This window comes from Lepidochelys olivacea (assembly GCF_965140295.1).
Source record: "Lepidochelys olivacea isolate rLepOli2 genome assembly, chromosome: 8".
In the NCBI taxonomy this organism is placed as follows: Eukaryota; Metazoa; Chordata; order Testudines; family Cheloniidae; genus Lepidochelys; species Lepidochelys olivacea.
The window spans coordinates 72,131,607-72,156,681 of NC_140418.1; the positions used below are offsets into that span (position 1 = coordinate 72,131,607).

Below are 25,075 nucleotides of genomic sequence, written 5' to 3' on the forward strand. Positions count from 1 at the left end.
TAACAATTGGCACTAAATGGCACTGTGTCTGGAAGTCTCAACAGAGAGCAAAGACTAAATAGTGTTATGCACAGACCTAACCTATTGTACCTTGGGCTCCCTGTAGATCAGGGTTGAAAGACATAGGTATGATAGAATCAAGAAGCTTACACTGCTGCAGCTCGTACTATATCTGTAACCAACAGACACCAATTTCAAAGACTTTTCATGAACTTTGAAAGTACTGAAATTCTTCTCTAATTACTTATCTAAACACTCTATGCAGCTTACTGTATATATGTGTGTGTAATAAATTATAAAACTAGGAACAAAACAGCTTACAGGTTTTCTCAGTTTGATGTTATGTACGCTTTTGAAAAATAGATATACTTCATGAGAGCTTACTAAGAGAGTTCAGTTGCTTCCCATGAGATGGCTTTCAAACCACAAAGTTAAATAACCAGAAGCAATGCTTTCCACTGTCACTTCCATTTTCCTTACTGATGGAGGAGAAACTTTGCATTTACCTTTATTCTTTCACTCTGAAAGTTGGAAAGAGAGTCAGCGTACCGTTGCAGTGGGTTTTTTGTTAGCTTAATTTTTTTGGGTGGGGAGGGATTATTTGTTTTAACTTAAGTTTGTTTAGACATAAACTTAAACAATTCATATGCTAGTTCAACAAGCCCTTCAGCAATTTAGTTTGATTGGCTTTACTTATTGTTTAGTGAAAAGTTTCAAAAGTGGATGTACTGAAAGTTACTAGCAATAATTGCCATTCTGGCCTGAGGGATATGCAAGCACAATTTTCAATTTTTGTGAACAGCTTACTATACCCCCATAATTAGCTAGTGAATATGTATGCCGGTGATACTGTGCTTTATTGCTTTTTCTTTCCCCTATAAGAAGAACCGACCATCCTTCAGAGGTAGATTTCAGAGCTAAATTGAATTATGGTGGGGGTTGGCTTTAACAAAATAAGTTGGCTTTGAATTCTACTTAAACTAAAATAATAATTTCATCTCCACTCCCATTATAAAAATACCCATCTGATATTTAAACCATTACTGCTAGCTTAATTATATTAGGTTATGTGTTAAAAGTATTTTGGAGTACAGCAGTACCCATCCCGAACATATGATAGCCATGCTGAACATATACTGTCTACAGTTGGCATGAGGCTTAATGCTCTTTATTGATCTAGACATGGCCTAAGTGAACATAATAGGAAATAAGTTGTCCAACTGTTCCTTCCTATTATTGATTAGAGAGATGCAATTCTTAGTACAGCGACAACTGTTGTTTACCATCTGGGTATTCAGTATAATAAGCTTTGCCAGATTCATTCTCTCATGTGATTATACTGTACTACCAACCATTGTGATTTATATAATCCTAAATCCTCTCATTGTTAGAGACATTCCACACGTAGGAATTTCCATGAGGTCATATTTCCGTATAATTGTACACAGGGCAATATGCCAGGTTATCTCCTTTCATGTTTTAGTCAACATGACTATCCCTCTTCTAACTCTTTTTTGCTTTATAAAATCCTGGAAGTTAGGAGGGAAATGCATAAATGAGCATTTATTTTCTCAACATCTAATAGCTAGAATAAACAGCCATCCTTACAGCATCAGCATTGTTCGATATTACAACATAGATTTATTCAAACATTTGAAAATTTCTTTGTCACTACTGATTAATTGTCAATTTACCCCTGTGTATTTTACCTGTAGAATGGCTAGATCTTATCTATAGAGAGACTGTCTCCTTGCTTACGCTCCATAAGGTTATCCTGGCACACAACATTTTTTAAATAAAGGCATTTAATTTTATGTAAATCTAGACATTATTGTGTCTCTCAAATAAATATACAGAGCCAAATAGTGGTTTTACTTCTGTGAGAAGTGCTGGGTAAGTGAGCGGGTGCAGAGTTCTAGTAGACAAGTGGAGGTACTGTGCACCACTTACTTAGGCCACATGTAAACAGAATGCATTAGGAAACAGAAGGGGAACAGAGTGTATAACACTCCATACATGGGCTGGTGAAAGGTACTGTGAACTCACAACAACCCTTGCTGCCAGAGGCTGGCAGACATGTAAGAACGATTGAGTCCTTGACTATGCCCCTAAGCCAATTTGTTACGCTCCCTTGTGAAGTGCTGACTGGAGCTCTCACCAGCACTTTCTTTTTGTGAGCAGTGATCACTAGTATCCGCATTCCACTTAGATCCTGAGCACGGGTGGGGGAAGATGGAAGGGCAAGTGTAAACTGAGCCCACAGTGTGTCTGGATCTGCTGGGTGTATAGTACAAAAGAATATTTATTATGCGCTCCACTAAAGATCTTTATATATGTTGATTCTGAGCACTGGTTTTTCTGTTTGTGTTTTTAGTCTACTAAACTTTTATGGGGGGGGGAACCACAGGTTGGACATTAACTTGAATGTTGGAAGCAAAAATTTTTAATAACGTTGCTTGCATCAAATACAGTTTTGTAAGCTTGTAATAATTCAGTTCAAAAGATCAGTTACTTAGTAGAATAAGAGCAGGCTGTTCTCAATTTCCTCTACCAGAGGAGTGGAAGTAAAAGGGAATGGATGATTGAAAGAAGATGGGTGTCTAGGTGGGAACAGGAGTACGTGAGACTAAGTTTTTTACAGAGTAGTGGGTCCTTTCAAGGGAATGCCTCTTGGAAGTGAGGAACAACTTGGAGATATGGGAGTGAACAAGTGTCCAGAAGTTTTATGGGGTGAGTGAGCATCCATGTGGAAACAAATGTCTTGGAGGCAGGTGAAGGCTGAAATTGCCTGGAGAACCCTGAACATCACATGGCTGGAATTTTGTATCAGGAAGAGGAATGTGTCATGGACTAGGGGGTGAAATGGGTCTAAGTGAGGAGGAGAGAGCACATGCGCAAAGTAGGCATTGTAGGAGGCATATTTAAGGTTGTATCCCTAATATTTAGCAAGCATATGGAAGAAAAGCATGTTTTGAGGCTTCTGTATGGGGTCAGAGATCACAACCTCTCCGTTTATTTCTTTAATAACTTTAGAATTGGGGCTTGTGCTAACCCTATGCAAAAGGGAACCCAACCAAAAGCTCTGGGAACCCTTTGCATATATTTAAAAGGAAAAGAACACTGGAGCCACAAAGTAGAATTCGACCAGAGCAGGAAGCACTTCTTCTCTGAATCCTGTCACCCATCATCTGATCATTAACCATGTGGCCAGTACGCATTACAACCTGCACCATGTTTTTTTCAACCAAACAAATCTTGTCCTCACCTGTGTCAGCCCTTCACCTATTGCCACTCAAACAGACAGGCTTTTCAGTATGCCCTGAACAAATTTGAGCTATTTCAGATCTTGAGAAAGGAACCCGTACAGAGAATGTTTTATCATTAACTCCCTTTCTTTTTATAATGAAACGAATCAAGCTTGAAGTCTTCTGTGGATTGCAGCTGTGACATACTGCCATAAGAAGAGGTAGTCTCTCAAGTAGGCAGATCCTATAGCATTTAGATGTTTATAGGGTAAAACAAACACCATAAACTCTACCTAGAAACAAATTGACAGCCAATATATGTCATGGAGCACTGATAATAAATGCTGTCTCCAAGAGTTATCACTTAATGTACGAGCTGCTGCATTCTGCACCTGCTTAATTTTCCAGATAAGATGTAGCCCACATAGAGTGCAGTGTAATAATTCATAGGGAGCATGAGGCGACAAATGCATGCATTACCATAGCATGGTTTGTATCCAAGAGAAAGCAAATAAGCAAAAAGTACGCCTGGACATTGCAGCAATGTGATCGTCCAACAGCAGATGGGGATCCAACACAACCTCCAGACTGCATACCCAAGTAACACATGGCAAGCATGCACTATCAATCAAAGGGGATGATATTAGCCTTCCCGTGTATTCCAGTTGCTTCCTTCAAGCTACCATTATCACATTATGTGGACTGAGTTAACACTATGTTCCTGTTGTTTCTGGAGGATTCAGTGAGTTGCTTGCTTCATCCCTGCCCCTTACGTGGTCCTGTAAGCCCACTTTCAGTTTTCTTTCCACAGAGATCTCTGCTTAGCAGATTCTGGCGACACACATCACCTCATGTGTTTTACTGAACATTATAATTCAGAAGGGCAAAGTGATAGTGAATTACAGCTTTTTACCCTTGGACAGCTGAATTCACATCATGCCTCAAGTCAATAATAAAAGTTAATTTTGGGGTCACATCAGAGTTCCTGTTTGCATAGAACAAAAAATGATCATAGAAATTAGTACAATTGACAGTTTCTACACCGGACTGGAATGCTGCAGCGGGGGGAGGAGAGGAGGAACAATTTAAATCAATACGGCAGGTTTCCATTGTGCTTACTCACCCTCAATGGTTGTTGCTTTTCACTTTCATTTAGCTAAATGCTCAATTTCTAAAGCTTTTGGCATTGTAGTTTAATACGTGTTTTTAAAAATTGCAATTAAGCATAGAAACACATGGCTGGTGGTGAATGCTTAAAAATGTCATTTTGAGACTCAAACTGTCTGCTAGCAATGGGTTTTAACTTGTAACATTTCCTCTACTGCTTTTAAAACCTAACCAAGATGAATTAAATCTTTCAGGTAAACTTTTATGGTTAAGTTTGCAAGTGGGTCTCTGAATTTATGGACCGAAAACTTTTATTTTACCCATCAGAATGAGATAGTAAGACTCAGTTACCTGCATAGTGCAAGATTTGCTTATGCAGAGAGATGCACAAGCAGAATTTCTGTGACCAAGTTTACAAATCAATTTGAAAACTTGGCCTTTACAAGAAAAGTTTCAAATCAGTAGCTGCCATGTGTAAGTATTATGGAGACCCATGGTCAGCAGAGAATTGGCATTTGTGTGAGAGAGATCATGGGGTGATGAATTAGGCAAAGTATGTAGCCCTTGAAGACTGCAGTATAGGGCAGCAAGAGGTAGGTGTGACCTAAGGACCTGTCAGCACTAACTGGCAGAGGTCACGGGGTGCATAGGTTTACAGGGATCCTCTGGACCTGGTATTTATATTCTAGTTCACCAAAGTGTGTCATGTAAGATTTCCACTGAAAGCCTGTGTCACAATGTTCATCATAATCTTTGTGAAAGACACTTATGTCCCAACTTGACTATTGTATATTGTGGATCTTTTATAATGAAAGTCTATTTACATACTGAGTCAAGTGCTAATGAAGAGATTGTGGGGACTTCAGAAAAAGAAATTAACAGGAAAAAAGTGAATGGGTAGAGGGGACTCTATTTACAAGTTAGGAACAAAGGACTGGTCTGATATATCTAGGGATGCAGAGATACACCCTGACATCCTTCATCTGGAGAGACAAAGTGCTAGCAGCTTGATTTTAAGAAAGGAGGGTCTCAGCCATCCTCGTTGCAAAATGCTGTTAAAAGGACTTTTAATAAGCAGTAGCTTATTAAATAAGAGAGCATCTTGGTACTTAAGTTTAAGCTCTAGAAAGTGTTATGATTTTATTTTATATGTAACCCTTTGTTTCCATTAATCCTACATGCTTCTTATTGGCTCATTAATCTTTGCTAAATAAACTTATTCTTGTTGTCACTATAAACATATCTAAATGTTGTGAGTGTAAGTGGAGCAGGTGAAAGTGAGGTGAAAGTGATAAGCTGGTGTGTACTATTCCTTTGTGAGTATTGAATGTGTGGATTCTGTGAGTGTTTAGAGGATCAGGGGCTGGACATTCTAGGGGTGTGGTTGGAGGACTGGGAGGTTGGAGTGTGCCTACAGCTAACCTGCATGAGGGACAGCAGGATCTTTGTAGGGAGAGAGGGGAGTGCTTGTGTTGCCTGTGGCAGGGGTTCTTAGGGAGCTGACCCCTGGCAAGCACAGACAAGGCTTGCTGCTAAGAGCAGATGGTAACGAGGTGCTTCACAACCCTGGGTACCCTTGGCAAGTATCACAGGAGGTCCTAAGGAGACAGAACAGCTTAAGTGCTCTGTGTTACTGTATCTTTTGGTTGATTTTTACGACTGAATACTTCTTTTTTTATTATGTTTTTCTCTTGAAGGTCAGCTAAATTATTTGCAGGCCAGGACTCTTTCAGAACCTCAGAAAGCATTATACAATCACTTTTGAAGAGAGAATACAACACATATTTGTATACACATATTTATTTGAATAAAAATGAAAAAGGGCATAAATATTTTAACAGCAGTTAAAATACTGTTAAATAACTTTTAAAACATGCAAACAGTAAAGATATGAGCATATCCTTTCTATGCAGACTTATACAGAGACTGTTCTTATTACAGATACGGACTGTAACATCTACACTACAGTTTAGGGTTTCTAAATAACATTTACAGTTCCCTCCTTTAGTTCACAAGAAAAAAAATATATATATAGTCTTTACGTCTGATTATCTCTTTAGGCAAAAATTTTTGAAAAGTGCCTAATTCCCATTTTCAAAAGTGACTTAGATGCTTAAGTCCCATGGACTTCCAATGAGACTGCGAGTGTCTACACTGGCTCTGGAGGTGTAATTTCCATTTCAGGTGAACACACCCACACTAGCATTGACCAAGCTAGTGTGCTAAAAATAGTAGTGTAGCCACAACTATACCAGCACTGGCTAGCTGACCTGAGTATAATGCTATCTGAAACCCTGGTACGTATGTGGAATGGCTAGCTGATCCCGCTTCCCATGCAGCTGTGGCTACTGCAGGTACATCTGCTTGAGCTGGAAATCACACTGCCAGCTCCAGGGTAGACATACCTTAAGGCTATGTCTACACTATGAACCACTGGTGGCAGCCCGTAGTGTGTGTGTAGCTACATCTTGCAGTGAAAAGCAGACAGCACTCATACTTGCAGCATGTAGCAACATGTCAATGAAAGGCTCTGGAAGAGGAGAGGCAGCAGGGAAAGGCTTCAGCAGCTCCCCACTACCAGAGTCTTTCACTGCTGTGAGGAAAGGCTCTGGCAGAGGGGAAGCCGAAGGGAAGAGCTCCAGCAGTGTGGAGCTGCCAGAGCCTTTAACTGTGGTGGGGAAAGACTCAACAGTGGGGAGGCAGTGGGTCACTATACTGCTAAAAATGGCAGTGTAGATGGGGAGGTGCAGCTTGGATGAGTAAAAAGTGTGCATGGTATGTACTCACATACATATCCATATTTTTATTCTACTTGCTTAAACCATGCCTCTGCCTACCCTCTCTTTATACCCATGCTAGGGGGGCTAGGCAAGAATGTACTCTACACGCTGATGAAAGGAGCATTCAGTGTAGACTTACCCTTAGAATCCTAAATCCCTAAGTAACTTTTTATAATGGCATTTAAGCCTGTTAGGTGCTTTTGAAAATTTTTACCCTTATTCTATATCATTACGTAAAAGGTAACATGCTTCTTCAACTGACAAAGCAGAACTAGAAATAACATTCATATGTCTTTCAGTCCATATCCAAACATGTTGGCTCTATCAGCAAACAGCAAAAATCTAGTTTGTGAATCCTTTTAGCTAATAGCATTTAGTTGTCAGCTAATGGTTGACTTGATTTGCCTTAGAACATCTAGTCTGATAGAAAAATATTTCTATAAAAATGATGCATGTTTGAAACATCAGCACATAAAAAAGCCACTGCATGAATTTTGGTAGGGCATTCATCCCTACATAAAGCCCATTTGTGCAATCCTTACTAACATGAATGCACCCTTGCTCAGATGAACAGTCACGCTGACTTCAGTTGGACCACTTCAGTGAGTAAGGATGCACCCATCTGAGTATGGGTTACGCAGTTTGGCATTAAATATTTATAGCTTGGGCCAAAAAAACTTACTAAAAATATCCAAAGTGTGTGAACACTAAGGAGGAACATCATTGTTTAGGGTGGTCCAAGGAGTTAGGGTATAAAGCAAGGACAGTGAGATCAAAATGAGCATTTGGAGATCAAAATGAGCAGGAATTAAATCTGCCAAGGGAAGTGATGTAAGTTCCATTGCTTGAGTCTTTTACAATTTGCCTGGAGAAAACACTGTAAAATATACAGTAGCAAATAATCACTCCTGTAGTTGCAGGGTGGTGGTGGTGAATAATTCATTATCTAACGGGGTATTTTCCCTCTCTAATTTCATATGAGTTTTGTTAGTTTTACATATGGTAAGATACTCTGTTGCACTTGGAAACACTTAACATTTGGTTTGTAAAAAAACCACAATTTCTTCCTTTATAGTGTGATATTGGATTGCTATAGCACCTGTTATACCATTCTAGATTCCCCAGAGGCTATATCATTTAATGCAAATTTAGTTAATGTTTTACATGAGCATACAAAATATATCCAAGAGAGAGCCCTTTATACTGTATAGTATGTCCTACCTGCAAGGGTTAAATCAGTGTATCAAAGGGAATAAATCAAAGACCTCATGTACAGAACCTCTTCAGTAATTGCAGTCATTCATTGTTAATTAACATAGCATTAAAACAATGGTGTCTTCAAATAATCTCATTGATTGTAACAAAATTACACACCAAAAATAAATTAAAAATCCAAGCACTGGTGCACCTCATTTTTTAAAAGTTGTGAGATTACTTACTTTTGGGGGATAAGATAGTAAATCAATCTCCTCATGCCTGTTGTTATCTTCTGATTAACTATGCAGTGCCACCTGGTGTGCAGATGGGAAGAATATTACACATCGAGAGCTCTGTTCACACCCACACACCCAGCTACAAACCTATGTGGCAAAAAGTGAACAGATGTTCATTTTGCTGGTGCTACAGAAAGAAATTGTGCATCTTACTCCTGATCCATAAACTAAATTTGGAGGCCATGATGTCTGCATAGGAGGTGCATAGGCCCATGGCCAGCACACAGATTTATGGAGGAAAAAAATAGCATGTAAAATTGTTTTTCTGTCTCACTTCATTCTGTTTTTTTCCTTTTTCTCTGCTATTTGCATTTTTTCCTTTTTCCTTCACTTGCTACTAAACTTGTCACCTCCAAGAGAAGAGCGAGGAAGCCAGTTTCATTTGAAATTGCTTCCAGACTTTTCCCATTGGTTGCTGTATTTCAAAAGTGATAGATGCTGCTACTTGGTGCCTCAGTGTATCATCACTTAGGGCTCTGTTCTCTGAGCACTCTGATGCTGATCCAGTAAAGTGCATAATACACGTGCTTAAAGTTAAGCACACACTTAGGTGCTTTGCTGGATTCAAGGACAAAAATACTGTGTACCTTGCAGGATTAAGCCATTAGACTCTGCTGGCTAAAGAAATGTTTCCCGTTTGTTTTTGTTTCTATGTCTTTATTTTGGTTTTGTGCAGCGTTATTTTATAGCACCCAACAGTATTCACAAAAAACAGACTCTGCCTCCAAAGAACTTACAGTCTAAATTTCAGATATGACACAGCGAGTGACAGAGAAAAAGATAGAGAGGGGATGGTGCCAGGACAAGTGAGGCTAATAGAGCGATGATCACATGGTTATTCAAGATAAAACTTGTCCAGCTTGCTGGTTCTGGTCAGTTTTGATGACAGTTGTAGATAAACAATATCATAAATCACTTGCAATAGGCTTCAGAGAAGAAGGGAGTTTTCTGGGGGGATTTTTAATGAAGACAGTAGTGGTCTCATGGGCCAGCTCAGCTCTGCATATAGGAGCCAACATGAAAAAAGAGATACCTGTGGGAGAAGCAGATCAATTGGGTAATAAGGCTGGCATCACTGGTGCACCAGAAGGGGCATGGGGCAATCGACTGGGAGACAAGACCAGACAAGTAAAGCATGTCTAAAACATGCAGTGCATGGAAAGAGAGGATAGGAAGGGCCGTTTTCCCCATTATGCAGTGGTGTAAATAATAACACAAGTTGCAGAGCCATGGCAAATCAGTCTTGGAGTTTCGAGGTTATGGGATGCAGAATGAGGAGCCATTGAGAGATTAAAATCCAGGAAGATCATTTTAGTTGTGGAGGGTTTAGGAGGGCTTCAGGAAGACCAAAGATGCTGCTGCTGAAATAATCAAGACTGAACCTGAAGGCATAGATGAGTTTTAGCTGTCTGAATAAAGATGGATCTTGTGAAGGAAACAATGGCAGAATTTAGACATAGCCTGGATGTGAATAGAGAATATACTACTCAATTGTTATCAGAGAGCAGCTAGAAACAAACTGACCATTAACATGCCCATAAAGTCCACATGGAAGCAGAGTTATTTATCTATTAACTACTATTTAAATTTAAAGTAATCTCTCCATCATGGGCTGTGTCAAAAAGGAGCTGCAGTTCCATCTATCCATTAACGGAGGAATTCCCCTGCACTAGATTGTGTACTTAAATCTAGAAGGACCAATGCAGAAGCTCAAACAAGCCTGTATGCACCATTCAGCCCCATGCTAATAGCTCAAGGAATGCATTGAACCTGAGTGTGGGCCCTGTGGAAGTAAATAGAATTTCACCTTAGTGTGATTTAAGACATAGTCTATTATCAAATTCCTTCCATATTGAGTTAATTTTTATTTTCACTACTATGATATGAAGGGCATTACAATATTATGGTTGTGCAACTGTAAACAAAACTGACCATAAATCAGTTCTAATACAATAAACTGTACATCTTTGACATAGTTGATATACTGTCCTTGTACAACACTTGAATCAAACATTTTTTTAAAATCTCCTCAAAACAAAGGAAACAGAATTGCATTAGAAGAAGAGCTCTGTACAAAAACCCATTCATATTGGGTGCTTTCACTTCTTTATCTATGCAATGTGAATTTATTTGTAGAGAACAGCAATTTTTGTCCCTTTTCATAGAAAAAAGGAATTCTTATTTTCAAGGAATATTTCTGCTAATGGCATTCATTGTAATCTGCTCTTCTGATTCTACACTGCTCCTCTTGATATTAGTGGAACCTCCTTAATACATATCAGCAATGCTAGACATTGGAAGCTTTTTGGGCTCAGATGCACAAAACAGCTTATTTATTATTAATAATCTTAAGACACTTCCAGAAAATACTAAAAATCTGCCCTTGGGCATCCTTAACCTATTCACTTGCAAATTACACAGATTTTCATTCTCTTATTTACTTATCTTTCCTACCAAGAAACTACTTAGCATAACAATCTCTATTGCAGATGTTTCACAAAACTCTCTCCTATCTGTTTCTAAGATGCTGACTGCTTTCTGAAAGAACATGCCCATCTAAATGCAATGTGAAAATCAAGGTAGTGTTTACATTTGGTTCATATTGTTTGAAGCAGTTAAATGTATGAATACCTTAGAAAATTCATAGAGGCAAGATGGGTGACGGAAGTTGGTCCAATAAAAGGTATTACTTCACCCACCATGACTTTCCCATATCGTGGGAGCAAAATGGTTACAACATTAGAAAATTCATTTTATTTAATGCATTTTAACCATATTGTTTAGAATTTAGTCTAGAAATATATTACAATATTTTTACATTTGAAAAATTACGTAAAGAAAACATAAATATTGAGTAAGATGGAAGGGTTAGATGTAAGGTAATTGTGTGTCTGATACACTACTTTTTAAGCTTTACTGTGCATGTGGAGGAGTGTGCTTTATGTCCTTTATTTATCTAAGTTTAGCTGTGATCATCTGATTGTCATACAGAGAAAACATGACTATGTGTGCTTGTGTGATGCTTTCAAATGTTTGTTCCTCATGGGTCATAAAGCTATATACCAATTTTTAACAATAAATTAGGCATTAGTTATAATGCCGATTTTTAACTTCCCTGTTAAGGATCAGATACGGAATTAATAAACATCCATAAAGTGGACAAAATTCAACTCTGATACAAGTTGACTTTCACTGAGTTTTGCTTTCTTATAGCAGTGCTGCATTTGGCCCACTATATGTTTAATGCATCCACATACTTTTTGAAATGTTGTGTCATCTTATACCATATGAGGACTGACACAATACAAAATTTAAACAATGGATCCAAAAATGCCTATTCTTTTCTTCCCTTCATTTTACTTTAATCCTGAGGCTAGTTGGAAAACTAGGTTTGTTGGATTTTTTGAGACTGTGCAGAAATGGAAAATGAACCAAAATCTCACTTGACATTTAGTGCCAATTATTGGTGAGAAAATGGCAGGTCTTTTTCATGTTAATGAATAAAGTTCCAAGAAGTCTTCCTGTATAAGTTTGTGTCTTATAAATGTAATCATTCAGACTTCAGATTCCTTTCACTGCCCACTCAATAAGGGAGTAGCCACTTCTTGGGCTGAATTGACAGGTTAGACAAAACTCAGATTTGTGAGGTGGATTTTTCGTAGATGTCCAAGGACTTCTAGGAATTGCTGTAGGAAACCTATTTTGTCTGTCTTTTCCCCTGGCTTTGTTATATCATTTGAAGCAGCAAGAGCTCCTGTGGCCAGTGTAGCCAGGGCATCAGCAGAACCATGTGCAGCGCTAGCTGTCCCTGTAGGATGGCTGCTTCCCTGCAAACTCTAAGGTCTGTGAGGTTGAGAGATTTCATTTTAGTGAACTCCATGGGCCCCAAGCTCTTCTCAAAGAGAAGCTTCTTAGGTGAACTTCGATGAGTTTTCTTACTAAGTTTTCTGCTCCATCTGGCCCCTTCTGACAAGGTATTTCGCAGGAGAAGGGGAATCTCCTGATCCCTGGAAATGCTGGGGAGGGGAGCAGCTTTGGCCCTTTATGTAACTTGGAGCAGCCTCTGGTAGTTACAGTGTCCTGGGATGGTCAGAGCACAACATGCACTGACTTACGCCTTCTCCTACCTACAGCATGTTTCCTACACTAGAGGAAATCCCTGCTCATTGGTTCAGGCACAAGTCAATTACAAAGCTTTTCAAGTCCATTAGTATTTTTCATTTTCCTATCAGATACTTTTTCAGTGTTGATATAGTGCAACAGTTTTCGTTTTTTTTAATCAACAAAACAGTATGGGAAACACATGCTAGTGTAGCCAGGGCATAGTGCAGCAACAATCTATTGTAGTTTTAATGACATTGGCAACAAATACCTGCGAAGAAACATTCGAGTACTAAAACAATATGGTAAATGTTCTTATTAAGCTATGTAAATATTTTTGCTGCTATAGCTGGCACTTTGGTTTAATAGAGACTATCCAAGCTCTGAGTCAGTTGTCACTTTGTCATGTTGGATCTTACTTTAACACCTTTCTTTACATTTTAGCATGATTGACTGACCACTTCTACCATGGTTGGTTTTTTTGGTGTATGTGTTTTTCTAAAACACTGTGAAGGTAAAGGGCATCTGGTAAATACACGTATTAATCAAACTGCTATATATTAATTTTTAAAAATAGGTATAAAGGGAAAAATACTGCATGGTAAATTCTTCAGGAGAAAATTTAACATGCACACACAAATATTTCTATGGCCATGGGTGGCAGAGCGATTTGCTGTATTAACCTATTGGCTTTGGACCAAGTTTGGCATTCCTCATAAATAAATCATTTTGGTATCCTCCATGCACATTTTACCACATTACAAACCCATCTCATAATTTAGCACAATTTACTTTTGCTGGTCAGTGGCCCATTCCTGGAATAGCAGGGATGTTGCAAGTGAGGGTTGGGGTGTTTTGGCTGATGTGTCTATAGTAACTATGGGCAGCGTACATAGCGTTGTCTACATTGTTTCTGAATCTACGCTGTGATGTTAGTGTTTTCATGGTGTTAGATCTAAAATTCAAAAACATTCTCAATTTTATTTTTAAAAACACTGAAAAAAATTGTTAGACAAAAATAAGAAAACTAAATAATCAGTGTTCAAATAATCATTAACAAATTACATGGTTATCTAACAAATATTTTCCAAATCTTTTGTCTTTGGCCATGTTTTCTTTTACAGGAAATCCTTTGACTATTGTTTATTTATTATGCAGAATAGAAATGAACAAAGTCTAGTTGATAAATAAGTCAATTTTCACTGTTCAAATTTTTACACATACTCCTTATTTCTTTACGTACAATGATTTTTATGCAATAAATTTGTGCTAGAAATGTCGCCTCTTAAACATGGACCATTATGGAAAGTGCAAATAGGTATCAGCAGTTCAGTATAATAGTTGTTCAAAATTCCCTCTAATTAATGGTCTTTGGTGATTAGAATTGCAAAGAACAAAATTCAGTGATAAGAATGTAAGGTTCAACAAGTTCCAGTAGATTAGTCTTTAATGCTGCTTTTATAATTGTGCTGAAGTTTATTAGTTACAAAAAGCCTCCTACTTTCTAAGTGACTTAGATAATAAATGTTCAATTTTTTCAAATGTAGTAAAAAAAGTTGCTTTTTGTTCACTCATGTCTCAATCGTGTAAGAAAAACCAGTATAATTGATTATTAATGTACATTTGTGGTTTCTTAAAAAGAAATAATGTATCATTGTATCTGTGAATATAATGAAGACAGATGGTTGTTTATTTACATATGGTGTCTATTTTAAAATAGATTCTAACAGTTTAGTGAGTATTGGAATTGAAGTACCTTGCCATTATTTTGGAAAGGACATCTTTAGCCTTTGTTACAGATCACGTCTCAGTAATTCAAAATGTATAGCTTTTTTCTCTAGTAAGTTGGGTTTTTTGTGGGTGAAGAACATATACTGTGTAAAATAAACAAATACATAAAAATCATAATTAGTATAGCATTTAACACTTGTGCATTGAAAAATGTGCCACAATCCTGTCCATTATTTGAATGTAGAAGTGACTCAAGCATGACTATTTTGTACCTTTATTAAGAAGCAGAGGATTTACATTGTGGTCATGGCCGAGAGCAAATATCATTTTTTGATGAGGAAAAATAAAAGCTAGAGCTCTGAGAGGAGATTATCTGAATCGCCAAAAAAAAAAAAAAAAAAAAACCAAGAAAAGGAGGTTTGAGAAAGCAAAACAAGAGTTTCTTGGAAAAGGTTTCCACAATTTGGTTGTCTACTAGAGCCAAAACAGCTATTGTATATATGTTTCATGTTGTTTGAGGCTTTTCAATGTGATATGCTTTAACTCAGTTTCTAAGAGAAAATAGATACATTTTGTATCAGATGAGCTGGAAAAACATATTTAAGACAAATCCGTGATACAGTGCATTGTGAGAGCATGTTCTGAATTAGTTTTCTTTCTAAGTGTTTCAACATACTAAATTAGGACTGATTCCAGTAATCATGTAATACCCCCATTGGGTGAGATTCTCCTCCACATATCAGGCCCTTTATACTGAGCAGAGGGGCTATAAAAGGGGGCAGAGAATTCCCCTGGTGCAGAAACTGAAGAAGACAGCCACATGCTGACTTCTGAGGACCCCTTCTACAGCCCTATAGGGTGTGGGAGAGGTGTGCTGGGATAGGAGAGCGGTAGTGCTCTCCAAATTAAACATAGGGCTACTCCAGCCCCTGGAGCAGCCAAAAATCACGAGGGCACAAAGGTATTTTAAAACCACCTTACCCTTATTCCACTAGTCTGTGAGTTCTCACTTATTTATGGCAGTGGGAGTTTTGTGTAAGTATGGAAGATTGGGACCTTAACTGGCAACTTTTGTGTGCCAGGGAGTGTGAGACAGTCAAATGTAGAATTTAATGTATACATTCTGCAGGTGTTCAGAAAAGCCCCTGTTGGGTGCATTGTGCTAAAGTAGGGGCTGCTCTATAGCAGCAGTTCTCAAACTATGGGGCGAGCCTCCCAAGGGAGGGGTGCGCTGTGTGCGTTTTGTCTTAAAAGAGCTCCTCCTGTCAGCCCTGGGTGGCTGGGGCTCATGCAGAAGGGCTGTGCACACCCGGGAGGTGGGGGGATGGGATAAAGGGGACAGCTGGAGCGCTGCTGCCCAGGCTCTCTTCTCCCCCTGCCCCAAATTCCTCACCCGGAGGTGGCAGCAGGGCTCCAGCTGTCAGCCCTGGTGTGTCAGCAGCAGCACAGAAGTCAGGGTGGCAATGGGGCGCTAAGTCTGCTGTGAAAAGTGACGTTGACAAATTTCACTTTTCACATTACCAACCTGACTTCTGAACTGCAGCTTGTGTGGCTCCAACCTCAGAGCTGGGCACCTGGCCAGCAGCCGCTGTTGTCTGCTCTGCCTTCAGAGCTGGCCAGCGGTATATTTATTTGTGTTGGGGACAGCGTGACTACAGACACAAAGAAGGGGGGGCATGATCAAATAAGTTTGAGAACCACTGCTCTATAGTTAAGGTTGAAGTTGGTCTCACATAACAAATCTGATTTTTTTTAGCCTCTACCTCTAAAAACTCCAGAAAAATCATTCCAAAATTCCATATGCCAAATCTTCTTAAAATAGATATATCAGATATATAAAAATATATCTGAAAATTGCCATTAAGGTGAAGCTGTGTGTCCTAGTGCAGTGGTTCTCAACCAAGGGTGTGTATACCCCTGGTGGTATACAGAGGTCTTCCAGGGGGTACATCAACTCATCTAGATATTTGCCTAGTTTTACAACAGGCTCCATAGAAAGCACTAGTGAATTCAGTGCAAGCTAAAATTTCATACAGACAATGACTTGTTTATACTGTTCTATATACTATACACTGAAATGTAACTACAATATTTATATTCCAATTCATTTATTTTATAGTAATATGGTAAAAATGAGAAAGTAAGCAATTTTTCAGCAATAGTGTATTGTGACACTTCTGTATATTTGTCTGATTTTGTAAACAAGTAGTTTTTAAGTGAAGTGAAACTTGTGGTACAGAAGAGAAATCAGGCTCCTGAAGGGAGTAGAGTAATCTGGAAAGGTTGAGAGCCACTGTCCTAGTGGACAGAGCAGTAGACTGGGACTTTGGAGATGTGGATTCCAGTCCCAGTTCTGCCACTGGCCTGCTGTGACTTTGAGAAAGTCATTTCACTTCTCCGTACCCCAGTTTCCCCATGTGTAAAATGGGAACAGTAGTATTTACCGTCTATTGATAAAGCACTATAGAAGAGCTAAGTGGTATTATTATTAGAGGTTCAGCATATTTCTTGGTTGTGTATAATCCTCCATCTTTCACTTCAACCAAATTATGGTGTCCACCCAAATTTAACTTTTAGCCCCAAATTTGCAAAATTATGTGCTAAGGTCAAAATAACAAATTGACAGGAAAATCATGCAAAATGGGATTTAAAACATTTAAATGGGATTTAAAACAGTAATCTAATTTCTAACTGTTTGCAAACATAATAATAATAATAATTAATAATAAATCTGATAACTTGTTGCTTCCATTGTTCCATTTTCTTTGTACTGTCAAAGAGTTATGTTCATAAGCGTATAGGGGTTCTGTTTTTAGAAATGAAGTTTTAATAATTTAAAATGGAAAAAGATATATCTTCCATAGTGGCTAATATAGAATTATTACAGCATTTCAGATGTGACAGACTATATCTTTGCTTACATGTTCATATATTATTTATGGGATGGAGACGCGAGTTTTGAAATGGATCTTACTGTGTTTTAGAAGACAAGTATGATTTTGTTCCCTTTAATCCTAGGAGGAAAAATATTTTTCTCCTTTTATAACACACTTCCGAATTCCTTGTAGTAAAATCTGCTTCACGGTAGGGGTTTCAATATTTGTAACAAGCATCCAGTAGTAGTAAGGGTCAGGGACTAACCAGTGAATAAAAGTCAAAACTCAAAACGAACTGCCTTTCCTGTTTAGCACTGGCCACTTATAGAAACTGATAATGTTTGATTAATGAGCGGCAGCCTTGTAGCGGGTGAAAACATCTGTAAGAAATGATTTATTATTTCACAGGTATTGGAAGCTTGCCATATCTTGCAGATTTAACTATGTGTGCCTGAATAAAATAAATGAGATGCAACATGTGAAAAATGAAAACCCATTACTTGTAAAGGATGTGTCACAAGCAGAATATTTTTGTTCAAGTACACTTTGTCATGGGGATTTTTAATGTTGTTCTGAATACAAATCATTTAACTGGTTCATAAAATCAACTCAGTTGGAATTCTTGCATCTATCATCCAAGACAGAAATGAGGGTTAAACTTAATGTGGTGTAACTTCCCTTAAATGTTCATATTTTGCATTATATACAGCTATTGAAATTACACATATGGACAAAAAAGCTTCTCTTTTAAAAAATATATTAGAAGTGAGAAACTGCACTGATGTAATGTTAAGGTTGAAGTCAGGAAAACTCAGATTTAGGGTTCACAGCAACCTTTGCTCTATCCTTTTGTGGTTGTGTTACAGCACACTATGCTTGCCACATGATTGGGCCTGAGTGTCCTCTAAGACTCAGATAAATCAGAGGTTCATTGAAGTCAGTAAAGTTATACTGATGTTAAACTGGTAAGAAGGGAGAATCAGACCCATTATTACAATGTGCATGCTACCTTATTTCATGACAAAATAATATACTATGATATAATTCAAGTGGTACACTTGCTCTTCCAGGAAGACTATGCTAATAGGTTTAATTTTGTGCTGATTTATATTTATGTGGCACCTTTTGCTTTAACTTTAAATGTCTACAGGGCTTTCCTGTGGATAAGCTGGGAGATCAGCTAATGAGATTTCCTAATGCAGAGTGTGCATACAAAAGAAGAGATTAAAGGAACCTTAACTCCAGTTGTCCTGACTTTTGTGTAATTTAACTCCTACTGTTTCATTAATGTAGTTGCTTATTCTCAATTTATTTTAAGAAAACAAGTAATTAAAAATTGGAAAAAATACTGTGTGTTTCAGTAAGGGTGAAATTCTGCTCTCCCTGCACAAAGCTATACTAAATGGACTGCATGTGTGGAATTGAGCAGGGGCTGGGACATGTGGGTTTCACTTCCCTTAACCCTAGGACTAGTCTCTTCCACTGATGCGGTTTCAGGCTATGGGCTGGAATAGTAGCCTGATCCTTTCCACACTCTCCCTGTTGTGCAAGCACAGATCCGGTGTCCTTTCCTCGGCCTGTCCCTACTGGGATCCTTCCACATTGGCCTATTAAGAGCTGTCATGGAGCCTTCTTCCATAAGGCACAGGATGTTTCAGATCTCCCACCTCCACAAGGCTGGCCTGTACCTCCAAAAATGGCAATGCACTGGGCAGCTGCACCAGTGTGAATTTCATCCTTTGGGCTTAGTTAATTTAGTCATTTAGCCTTTATTTGGGGGAGAGATTTTGGCAGTAATGAAAAGAAACATCTTCCTGTAGCCCAACCACAGTGCTCAACAGCGTTTTAGAATGGAGTCAACCTCTTTAAATTACACCCAGAGTGTTTTTTTTGTAAGGTGAAGCAGGAACTATATTAATGCTCCTCATTCAGTTTCGTGTCCAAAGAGGCCAGATTTAGGGCAAACATTTATGTTCAGCAGTGAGGTAAGCTCTCTGTCTTGTGTTTCATCATTCAGCCAATGTGTGCGTTGTTACCCACTAATGAAAACCCTATTGTGTCTCATTGATATACAGGAGTTTATTTTGTCCATACAGTAATTTTTAATGTGTTTCTCTTGCAGGGGTTGGGGAGGGGCGCAAAGCTATGTTTTTATTGTCTAGTTCAATCAGCCCTTAAGGGGTAGATCGTGCCTAGACTGAGCACTGGGCAAGGGATGGTGGATAAACCATACCATCTCAGAAGTTGTTTGGAAGGCAGTATGCTTCAGAGATGCCCCTGCCGAGGCACAAATTCTACTTCTTTTCCCCTGGGAGGAAAGTTGCTCCAGTGCTTGAAATGGTGGAGCGTACTTCTGCTCCTCGTGCCTGGCTAGTGACTGGGAGCAGACCAAAGCTCTGCCTACTTGCTCAAAACAGGAAGTATTCAGAGACCATGGTCTGCACTCCACAGCAAACCCATACCCAATATTTGGATAGGTCTCACTCAGCTGAGCAGTGGACTTAATCCCCCTCGCTCTTCTGCTCAGACAAATAAAACAAGGGCATCATCTAGCGCTGTGTCAAAAGTGAGTGTTTGAAATATTTTTTCTGTGGGCAGGGCGCTGATCTCTTGCATTGGGGTGAACTAGTAGCTGGACGGTGGGCTGAACAGTTGCAGAGACAGATCTTCATGGAAAAGGACAAAATGGTTGGGTGAAAAATCTGATTACATTTACAAAGAATGTGTCCTTTTATTAATATTACATACTGTGACAGGTTACCCTCCTTAGGACGCCACCTGATGTGCTGAGATACCACTGAGCCTGCCTGTTATGCCAGCCTGGGCACCTGTCCTGTTGAGCCAAGCTATTAAGCCTCCACCAGCACGCACACAGGCAGAGCCACACCCAACTGCAGAACGAAACAGACACTGAGATCAGTTCTGGGAAGGCTCAATTTAAGGGATTTGTTCCAGCACTCAGGTGTCCACCTCCCTTGGAGAGCAGACCCAAAGATATATTGTGAAATCCTCCTCCTCCCTCAATGTGGAGGATGGTATGCACAACCTCTTACCCGCCACCCAATTATAAATTGTACACACAGGGTTATATTATAAACAAGAAATAAATTTAACAACTACAAAAGGTGAATTTTAAGTGAATATAAGCGATAACAGATAGAACAAAGCAGATTACTGAGCAAATAAAACAAAATACGCAAGCTAAGCTCAATATACTTAAGAAGCAGGTTACAAAATATAGTTTCTTACCCTAAATGTTATTTTAGGCAGGTTGCAAAGTTTCTGTGGTTTAGACTTCCAGTTATATTTCTTTTCAGACTGGACCCCTGTCTCAGTATGGTCTCCCCCCTTGCCTTCCCTTCAGGTGTCTTTAGCACTTTAGCAGTCTTTCTTCTTGGACAGACAGGCCATGGAGAGGAGGAGTCCCGTTTTCCTTCCTCTCCACCCTTACATAAGATTTACATAAGGTGGGAATCCTTTGTTTTCCAAATTTGACCCCCCTTCCCTTTCAGTGGAAAGTTACAAGAAGTCCCAGATAATGTTTAGTAGCAGATGATAAGATCACCTGACATAGTAGTGTCACAGTTATGTACCAGGATGCTTCCCAGGAGGGAGAGACATTAGTATCTTCATAGTCTTGTTGTTCCTTCCTGATGGCCCATCAAATCTGATGGCCTGTCGTCTGGTGAGTGTCTTCCCAGTACACACCCAGTTGTAATTGTTACATAGTCCATATTCCTAACTTTAGATACAGAAATGATACATGCATATAAATTGGATAATCACATTCAGTAAATCATAATCTTTCCAATGATACCTGACAAGACTCATCTTGCATAAAGTATATCTCAGTTATGTCATATCCATATTATAACCATATTTCCATAAAGAATATGGATTGTAATGTCACACATACCCTTTCTATATTGACCTGTTGAAGGGCTATAGGGTTTAGAGTTTCATTAGCACAATGACCTACTAGTGAACATTGATTGCAGTATGTTTGGGTATTTAGGGAGAATTTTGTTTAGAAAAATTTTGATTGTGATCCTGTTAGATTTATAATTCCTAGTCCTTATTTTCTCCAAACAGACTTATAGCTGCTTTTCTCCTCACGTTGTTCTAATCTTACAGGTTCCTCTCCAGTGGGAGTCAAATAGGGTAGGGGAAAAAAGGCCTTTTCATGTTTGATTCTCCTTCTGTGACATCTGTAATATGCTGCATATTTATAAATATAAAAATAAAAGAGGAACTTCATCTTTCCTCAGTCCATGCCTTCAGCCAGTTCTTTGGGTTCCTTGAGTTATATCTCTCAGCTTTGAGGTATAAGCATAAGTTCATGTCAAAGTTGGTTTCTCTTCTCCCTAGGCATTAGAAGTCATTTTCCTAAGATGTTCTACTTAGTTTAAGAAATTATGAGAGCAATGGACATCTGGTTTTACTGTTCCAGGATTTGACAAAGTAGCACTCCATCAGTGATAACAACTCCTTTCATTTAAAAGGGAAGCCGCAACCTGAGTATGCTGAAGTAGTGACCTTTCAACCTACAAGTTGAGTGCAATTATAGTATTATGCCAACGATGAGGTTTGGGGAGTATTTCTTCAGCAGGTGTTCGCCCACAGAACATATGGAGTAACTGCTGAACACTAAAGTCTTCTGAGCTCTGGCAGTGCCCTAACCCTTGTAAATTTTGGAAAGAGATGAATTAGATAGTCATAGTTTACAGCAGTGCCATGGAGTTCTTCCTATAATTTAATTTTAAGAACCAAGTTGAAGACATCAGAAGCAAAGACGAGGAAAAGCAGGGGGTCAGCACAAAAGTATCTTGGAAGTCTATTGCAGTTCTTATCTATCCTTATAGTTAGCAAAGAATTTTTTTTCTAATATCTAGCCTAAATCTCCCTTGCTGCAGATTAAGCCTGTTACTTCTTTTCCTACCTCCAGTGGACATGAAACAGTTGATCACCGTCCTTTTTATAAAAGTCCTTAACATATTTGAAGACTATCAGGTCCCCCTCAGTCTTCTTTACTCAACAGCAAACATGTCCAGTTTTTTTAACCTTTCCTCATAGGTGAGATTTTCTAAACCTTTTATCATTTGTGTTGCTCTCCTCTGAACTCTCTTCAGTTTGTGCATTTCTTTCCTAGATTAAGGTGGCCAGAATTGGACACAGTACTCCAGCTGAGACCTCACCAGTGCTGAGCAAAGCAGGACAATTACCTCCAGTATCTTACATACAACTCTTCTGTTAATACACCCCAAAATGATATTAGCCTTTTTTTACACTGTTGATTCATGTTAAATTGTGATCCCACTATAAACCCCACATCCTTTTCAGCAGTACTACTGCCTAGCCAATTATTCCCCATTTTGTAGTTCTCTATTTGATTAGTTTTCCTCTCTAAGTGTAATTCTTTGTACTTGTCTCTGTTGATTTCAGACTAATTCACTAATTTGTCAAGGTTGTATTTAATTGTAATTCTGTCCTCCAAAGTACTTGCAAATTCTCCCGGGTTGGTGTCATCTGCAAATTTTATAAGCATACACTCCACATCATCATCCAAATAATTAATGAAAATAGTACCAGATCCATGGCAGACCCTGGTGGAACCCCACTATATGCATCCTCCCAGTCTGACAGTGAACCATTAATAACTACTATTTGAATATGGTCTTTAAACCAGTTGTTCACCTACTTTATTATAATTCCATCGAGACCACATTTCCCCAGTCTGCTTATTAGAATGTTATGTGGGACTGTCAGAAGCCTTCCTAAAACCAGAGTATATCACTTCTACTGCGTCCCCTCTTTCCACTGAGCCAGAGGGAAAATAAGTTGTTTTAGCATGATTTTTTCTTGACTAATCCATGTTAGCTATTACTTATAATACTATTATCCTCTAGCTGATTACAAATTGATTATTTAATATCTTTCCAGGTATTGAAGTTAGACCAACTGGTCCATTATTGCTTGGGTCCTCTGTTTTCGCCCCTTTTAAAGATAGGTACTATGTTTGCCCTTCTCACCTATCTTCCCTGAGTTTTCAAAGATAATTGCTAAAGGTTCCAAGGTTGCTTTAGCTAGTTCCTTAAGTATCCAAGGATGATTTTAACATAAGAGTAACTGGGGAGCTATAAGAATTGGGATGGTGCCAAAGTGGTCTAGAAGAAGCTGTTGCTCTGAAGGCCTGATGCTGCTCCCAAAGTAGAAGAACGGAGGTGGGGCCATGACAGGCTTAAGATATCCACAGTCCCTTTGTCAGAAAGAATTTAATCTAGGGCAGGGGTGGGCAAACTTTTTGGTCCGAGGGCCACGTCTGGGTGGGGAAATTGCATGCAGGGCCATGAATGTAGGGCTGGGGCAGGAGGTTGGGGTGCAGGAGGGGGTGCACAGTGTGGGAGGGGGCTCAGAGCAGCGGGTTGGGGTGCAGAAGGGGTGTGGGGTTCGGCAGGGGGTTCGAGTGCAGGCAGGGGGCTCAGGGCAGGGAGTTGGGGTGCAGGGGGCAGGAGGAGTTCGGCGTACAGGCTCCAGCCCGGCACCGCTTACCTGAAGCGGAGCAGGGCCTGTGGCACCACGGGGGTGGCAATCTCGCGGGCCGGATCCAGCCCACGGGCTGTAGTTTGCCCACCCCGATCTAGGGTTAAGACTTAGAGCTAGGAAATTTACATTTTAGTCTGAAGGAAGAAAGGAAGATAAATCATACTTACCTTTTACATAGATTTTATTCTCCCCTTTTAAAATTGTTTACGCTTAGGAGGATATGTCAGAATAGGGCACAATAAGTAAAGAGCCTTGGGTTTTATTGTTAGCTCTGCCACAGACAGACTTTGTGAATTCAGGTAAGTCACTTAATCTCTTTGACCCAGTTATATGTAAAACTAATATAATACTTGCCTGTCTCATAGTGTGGTGTTGAATTTAATTAAGTAATGTGTTTAAAATACTTGGTGTTCCTTGCATTCAAGAACTGACTGGCTTCCAGTTTGTTTTCCCAATGCAATTTAAAATTCCAGATTTAACCTATAAAGGCCTAACAGCCTGGGGTTTCTATACCTGCAAGGCCCCCCTCTTGACTTTTGTGATTCTGCATCAGCTGTCATCAGCAGATATGTTTGTGCTAATAGGCCCTTGGTTTAAATATAAAGGGTCTGAAGGCATGGTTCTTCAGTAAGGGGTCCTTGACTTCGATCTTGCTTCTCCTGCTAGATCTCCAGAGTCCAAATACTTCACCTGCAGACTGGGAGTCAATGTGCAGGAGAAGAGAAGTGCATGGGTGGGCCCGTCTGACTGCAAGGAGCCCCATTAAAGTCAGTGGGGCTCCATGGAATTTAAGAGTCACCTCATGTGGTTTAGCGGCAGGTTTAGGGCCTAAATGGAGAAGAGGAGATGTTATGATTATTTTAAATGGGGCTTTTGTGCGGCAAAGTAATCTCTGCTTTATCTCTGTGATAGACACAGCTCAGCACAACCTGCATGCACATGGTACACACTCATGAGGTAGCAATTTTGTTTTTCTTTAACAAAAAAGAAAACCGCCTTGTTGCAGTGGATAGCTGAAATAAATCACCTTTTATGAGACAATTATGACGTTTATTCATTCAATGGAGCAAAAACACCTTTATAGTAAATAATCTTGGGGGCTTAATAAAACACTGACAGTCTTTCTACCATCTATTCAATAATGTTTCAATTTCAAACACTTAAGAATAAATTTTAGACCTATTTTATTCAATTGGCGG

General features: G+C 39.1%; 1 protein-coding gene across 1 annotated transcript in view; it reads left to right on the forward strand.

Annotated features, from left to right (window-relative positions):
* DPYD (dihydropyrimidine dehydrogenase) overlaps positions 1 to 25,075 on the forward strand; it is a 537,067-nt gene that overhangs the window by 210,816 nt on the left and 301,176 nt on the right. The window lies entirely within an intron of this gene.